Here is a 7108-nt window from a genome sequence, read left to right as displayed (position 1 = left end):
TGTAATCTGGAGTCTTTTAAGGTCTTTTAAGTCGTTGTGGTTTTCACACTACACGATTGATCAGTGGTAGGGGGTCACACACTACACCATCTATTTTCTCTGGGCTAGAGTTTTGGTTGCATTCCATTGTTGCTTCCCACATGTTTTTATCAGGCAGTCAGTCAATCAGCAGCCTGAGGGTCCATGTGGAGTAAGAAGTTGGCCATCAAAACGGCAGTTAACAATAGCTAATTGTTTTAAATCTGCTGTCTAATGGTGACATTATTCTCGAGGTAAGGTTGTTAACACGGGTGACGAGACAGAGGAAGAAGATAAGACCATGGGTGTGTTCGAAAAGCTAGCTCTCTCTATATATAGACGCATTTTACGTCATCCTATGCACTCCCGAGAAGGAGGCTGTTCGAAATCCTAGACGTCTTAAAATCCGCACTAGTAAGGCATCTTAAACTTTGAATGGTATTTCCAGTAAAAAACGAGGGAGCGTCCGAGGCTTCTTTTGTGGCGAAGGCAATCCCAGCATTCAGTGCGGCATGACTTTTCTCACAAAAAATAACAAATATGGCGGACAAGACGGGGCAAAAAACAAAGTTATTTTCAAATGTAAATAAATTATTATTGATTTTTAATTTGTATAAGCATGTATAAATGTATTTATTTGCAAGTTCGGGCTTGTTAACAGTTTTCGGTACACAAAGGAAGATGTCAGTTGACATGCTAGTGCGTTGTGCCACCTCATCCCATTGGTTTGAATGGCATAATGCAAACTGTGTTAGCTTAGTAAGCGAAACCCGATGTTATCGCTGTCTAAGTAGTGCGTTTGAAGTCGATGACTTATTAGAATCCTCTCTACTTACATAGCTGCCTATGTAGGCAGTAAGACAGCGAGGCAGCTCACTAGGTTTTCAAACACACCTCATGTCTGCTTAATCCAACAGGATAATCAAAAAGAAAATTATACGTTCGTCTTATTTAAATAATGACTGAATGAAAAACCGCCAAAGCCAAACCCCAAGCGATTCGCTTTCTGCTACCTGTTCCAATTTTGAGGGCAAAAGCGCAAAAGTGTCCTGTTTTTTGTCATACAACTCTAGTTAGTGCATCTGTTGGCTAGTAAAAATCGAGGCAAAAATAGTGTTTTTTTGTTTGTTTGTTTATTTGGATTTTTAACGTGATGTTTTACACCCTTCGGTTACATCCACGACAGGAACGTTAGTCACTCACTTGCACGTCTTTGGACTTTGGAAGGAAACCGGAGTATCCGGAGTAAACCCACACAGACACGGGGAGAACATGCAAACTTCACACAGAAAGGACCTGGACCGCCCCGCCTGGGAATCAAACCCAGGACCTTCTCAAAAATCGTGTAGTGTGAACTAGGCATAACCAGCTAGCTATTGACACTAACTTATTCAAAGCAATTCATGAACACGTAAAATAGCAGCTTTTGAGAGAGAGTTTGAGGGAGTCACGATGCATATTAAGTATTTAGAAGAGACAGAAAACATGGGAATAATTTCACAAAAGGTGTTTTAGCAGCTGAGGTAAGAGAAGCTAGTTAGCCCGTTAGCATGCCGCTTTCTACCGAGCGTCATGACTGTAAGAATCCTGCAGATGGCGCCAGCGGACTTTTCTGTGTTTACACTGTGACCGAATACTGCTCCAAATTATTGATTAGCTCTTATGATATAATCAATCAAGTCTAGAAAGGTTTATTAGAATTTAGTTTTAACATTATTGTCCATTTTATCAGCTCCACTTACCATATAGAAGCACTTTGTAGTTCTACAATTACTGACTGTAGTCCATCTGTTTCTCTACATGCTTTGTTACCCCCTTTCACCCTGTTCTTCAATGGTCAGGACCCCCACAGAGCAGGTATTATTTAGGTGGTGGATGATTCTCAGCACTGCAGTGACACTGACATCCCAGCTAACAAAATTACGTTCTGAGAACGTTCCCCAAACGTTCCATTTTGGTTGTGGGAACGTTGCATTGGAATGTTCCTTCAACGTTATTTTGTCCAGTTTTCTTGATGTTCTCAGAACTTTTTTAAAGTTATGAAAACGTTCATAGAACGTTACCTAAACCTCATTTGCAACCATAATTTAACGTTCTGGGAACGTTGTCTTGGAATGTTCTAAGAACATTTTAAATAAGGTCCTCTGAACGTTCCCTTAACATTCCATTTTGGTTGTATGAATGACTTTCTACAATGAGCACTTATTTTTAATAACATTTCAGAGATAATATAGTTTTTCATGTTTATTATTATTATAAACTGTTTAAGTTTAGCAGGACGCCGCTTGACAAGGCTGGATATTTTTGGTTGGTGGACGATTGTCAGTCCAGCAGTGACAGTGAGGTGTTTAAAAACTCCAGCAGCGCTGCTGTGTCTGATCCACTCATACCAGCACAACACACACTAACACACCACCACCATGTCAGTGTCACTGCAGTGCTGAGAATCATCCAGCACCTAAATAATACCTGCTCTGTGGTGGTCCTGACCATTGAAGAACAGGGTGAAAGGGGGTAACAAAGCATGTAGAGAAACAGATGTACTACAGTCAGTAATTGTAGAACTACAAAGTGCTTCTATATGGTAAGTGGAGCTGATAAAATACAGTGAGTGTAGAAACAAGGAGGTGGTTTTAATGTTAGGGCTGATCGATGTATAACAGAAGTGTGAGCTAAAGAGTAAAGTGAAATCAGTGCAAAAACACACAAAGAACAGCTCACGCAGACTACAAACGCTGAATCCCAGACATTTTTTGGTGATTTACAAATTCCGGCTGGACGCATTTTTTTAGGTCCAAAAAAGAGAACGTGTCCGGGAAAAAAGAGGACGTATGGTCACCCTAATAGGTAGCGCTGCTACATAACGAAAAAAAGGGCCTTGGTTTCACCTTCCGGCTGAGCAGCCATTTACATTTTCAACATTTAGCGGACGCTTTTATCCAAAGTGACGTACAGTACTGTGCCAGTATATAGTCTAAGCAATTGAGGGTTAAGGGCCTCGCTCAAGGGCCCAACAGTGGCAACCTGGCAGTGGTGAGGCCTGAACTGGCAACCTTCTGATTACCCCTGGCATGGTGGCTCGGTGGGTAGCGCTGAGCTCGTCTCACAGCAAAAAGGTCCTGGGTTCGATTCCCAGGTAAAGTGGTCCGGGTCCTTTCGTCGTGGAGTTTGCATTTTCTCCCTTGTCTGTGTGGGTTTCCTTCGGGTGCTCCGGTTTCCTCCCACAGTCCAAAAACATGCAGTCAGGATGACTGGAGCTACTAAAGTCCCCTTGACCCCTAAGTGTATTTTTTAATTTTTTTTATTAGGATCTTAACATCATATTTTACACACTTTGGTTCCATTCATGACAGGACAGGTAGTTACTGCTTACACAAGATTCATACTGAGCAGTCATGGACAATTTAGTATCTCCAGTTCACCTCACTTACACGCCTTTGTACAGTGGGAGGAAACCGGAGCTCAGAAAGGACCCAGATCGCTCTACCTGGGAATCGAACCCAGGACCTTCTTGCTGTGAGGACACAGTGCTACCCACCAAGCCACCGTGTCACCCGATAAATGTAGTAGCACATATCTGAAGTGATTGTCTGTTAGGGGTCAGTGGTAGCTTAGCGGTTAAGGTACTGTACCAGCAATCAGAAGACTGCTGGTTTAAGCCTCACCACTGCCAAACTGCCACTGTTGGTCCCCTGAACAAGACCCTTAATTCTCAATTGCTCGAATGTATTCAGCTACTGAATGTATTCAGCTATAACTGTAGGTCGAATTGGCATAAAGTGTCCATTAAATTTCACAAACGTGAATGTAGACATGTTTTTTGTTTCTAACAGAAGCTGAGACCTACACTCACACACACAAGGCCCTTACGAGTGTAATGAATAAAACCTGCTTTTGTTATGTTAATTTAACCAAGCAAATGTGGTGACGTCCAGCTGGTCTGCGTGAGGTTTCATCCATCAGGCTCGACGGGGATCTGACCCTGCTCTCACCAAGCTGATGGCTGCATCAATTACACTCCACATCAGCTCATACATTTATATTTGACATTTCTGAAAAATGTGGTGTTAAATTTTTTGGAACAATAACATGAACAGTATTTAGATAAGATATAAGATGAGATATCTTTTATTTGTCATATATACATATACAGGTGTTCAGTACAATGAAATTCTTTCTTTGCATATCCCAGCTTGTTTGGAAGCTGGGGTCAGAGCGCAGGGTCTGTCTATTTATGACAATGGTACATGCAATGCTTAAAGCTACATATGATAAATACAAGCATTAAATAAAATAATTATAACACATTGCACCATTTTCTTTATTCATGTCCCAGTTTTCCTCCCAATCTAGTTGTATCCGATACCCTGATGGTATTTCGCTTCACCTCTACTGATGCAGACCTCCTGACTGAGTAGGGCCGTGACTAACACATGCTTTCTCCAACACATGTGCAGTACCGACCGCTTCTTTTCACCTGTAACGGCCAGGTTCCTACGGAGATCCGTATCACACACCACCCTCGGACGAGCTGATCAATGTCTGTGTAGGCGCCCGACCTGTCGGTAGCAGAGCTGAGATAAAAACACAAACAAAAACATTGAGTCCATGTGCTCCTTGAACAGGGAGGGACTTGAACCATTACAGCCTTACACTTATTGATGGAGTAATTTTAATTCAGAATGTCTCAGCTCGAAGGTCGAGACACGTCAAGCCCATTTCAGTGATTCTTTTGTGATGCACATACAGCACTGACAGCACTGACGAAGCACGGTGTCTAGCTGTTCAGAGAGCGGACTCATTTTATTTCAGCTTTGCATGACGCATGATGAAGAGCTATTGTCCTGCTCCGAGCTCCAGGTTTCTCCAGATAATCGCTGTCATTTAGGGATAGAATCAGAGGAAATTGGAATGAATCCTCTATGAAACCTCACTCAGCAGGCATGAGTCGGACTTTAAGGTTTACGAAGGTCTTAACGTCTTTTGTCCCCTTTAATTGTCCGACTTTGTTCAGGGAATTAAAGGATCAGAAGCCGGATTTTAAGCATCATCTGTTACGCTCCGTGCTTTAATCACCGCAGTACATCCCAAAGTCCTGGTTCTGGTTTACTAAAGGTTTGTGTGTTGAAATCAGTTTACAAGCAGTGGATGGAAAAGCAGGTCGTTTGGGATCCTTTTTCAATGCACGGTGCATTATAGTACAATAAGGTACGCATCCAAAACCAGAACTCTCCGTACCGTCCCGAATGTCCCAGTGTTCCTTTCTAGCCACACAAGAATACGAGTGAGGGTTTAATAGTGGCCAGTGCTAGTCTAGTACTTAGGGTAGTGTATTAGTTACCAGAAGGTCCCTTGTTCAAGCCCCACCACTGCCAAGTAGCCACTACTGAGCCTTTAGCCCTCATAAGTTCAAACCTGAGAGTGGGGCATCTGTCATAAGTGCTGCAGTTATGCCCTCTGCTGGTGCTGCACAGAGACGGGGGATAATGGAGATCAGTGTGTGACTCTCAGAAGCGATACGGATCTCTGTATGAACCTGCCAGCGCAGGTGAAAAAAAGCGATCGGTAGATACGACTAAATTGGGAGGAAAATTAGAACTAAAATGCATTATTAATCATCGATCTATATGAGTATTATTTTATCATGTAAAATATTTAATGTACTTTTGTTTACGTCTGGCACATGAAACACAACGAGCCCTTGAAGAATTGGTTTCCATCAGTCTGGGTGGCTGTTATTCCTGCACGTGTCGTTGCACTTGTGTTAATGACAGCAGGATAATTAGTGAGATTAATTACCTCAACGAGCAGAGATGACAGGCGGCCTAATCACTTCTTCTGGTGTCCTTCTACTCTGCTTAACAGAGTGCCGTTTCTGTTCAAAAGAAAAGATTAATAATATTTTTATTTACATTGTTATTATTAATAATATTATTCTTATTTTTCGTCTTCTTCTTATTATATTACACTATATTATTATTATTTTAATTATTATTATATTACACATTTTTAATTAGTTTTAAATTAGTTTTTTTATTATCATTATTATTATTATTATTATTATTATGATTATGACTATGATTATAATTATTATTAATAATATTATTATTATTATTATTATTGTTATTATTATTATTGTTATTATTATTATTATTGTTATTATTATTGTTATTGTTATTATTATCAATATTATTATTATTATTATTGTTATTATTATAATTATTATCAATGTTATTATTATTATCAATATTATTATTATTATTATTATTAATATTTTTATTATTATTATCATCAATATTATTATTATTATTATTATTATCAATATTATTATTATTATTATCAATATTATTATTATTATTATCATTATTATTATCAATATTATTATTATTATTGTTATTATTGTTATTATTATTATTATTGTTATTGTTATTATTATTATTATTATTATTATTGTTATTATTATTATTATTATTGTTGTTATTATTGTTGTTGTTGTTATTTTTTTTGTTGTCTTTCACTTTCTTCTGTCTGCTTAAGCAGTGTCCCTCTCTGACCTGTGATGGACACGACAGATTTTGTGCAGCACTGATTAACGAAGCAAAAACACAAAGGCTAATCCCCTTTGTCATGCTATCACCGGATTAGCGTGGGATCCCCCGCTGAGGTAAACGCTTACACGGGTCTGCATTCGGGTCAGCGTTCGGGTGGCGCAGTGGTAAAACACGCTAGCACAGCATAGCTGACATCTCAAGCTTGTGAGTTTGAATCTCAGCTTTGCCTATACTGGATTCCTTATAGTTGCTGCAGTTGCGCCCTCTGCTGGCTGATTGATGGTGCTGCACAGAGACAGGAGATCAGTGCGACTCTCCGTGCGCGATATGGATCTCCATATGAACCCGCCCGGCACAGGTGAACAGAAGAGGTGAAATACGATCAGGGAACTGGATACGACTAGATTAGGAGGAGAAATCTAGAAATGAGCTGAAGGTTCTAAATGAGAACGGATGATTTGCCCCCCTCCCGGGAGAATAACAGTGCAGCGTTATTAAAGCTAACGAGACTCGGGTTATTGAAGTGCACCATAACGCCG

Source organism: Trichomycterus rosablanca, chromosome 10, assembly GCF_030014385.1.
Source record: "Trichomycterus rosablanca isolate fTriRos1 chromosome 10, fTriRos1.hap1, whole genome shotgun sequence".
NCBI lineage: Eukaryota > Metazoa > Chordata > Actinopteri > Siluriformes > Trichomycteridae > Trichomycterus > Trichomycterus rosablanca.
This window is presented reverse-complemented; position numbering follows the sequence as displayed.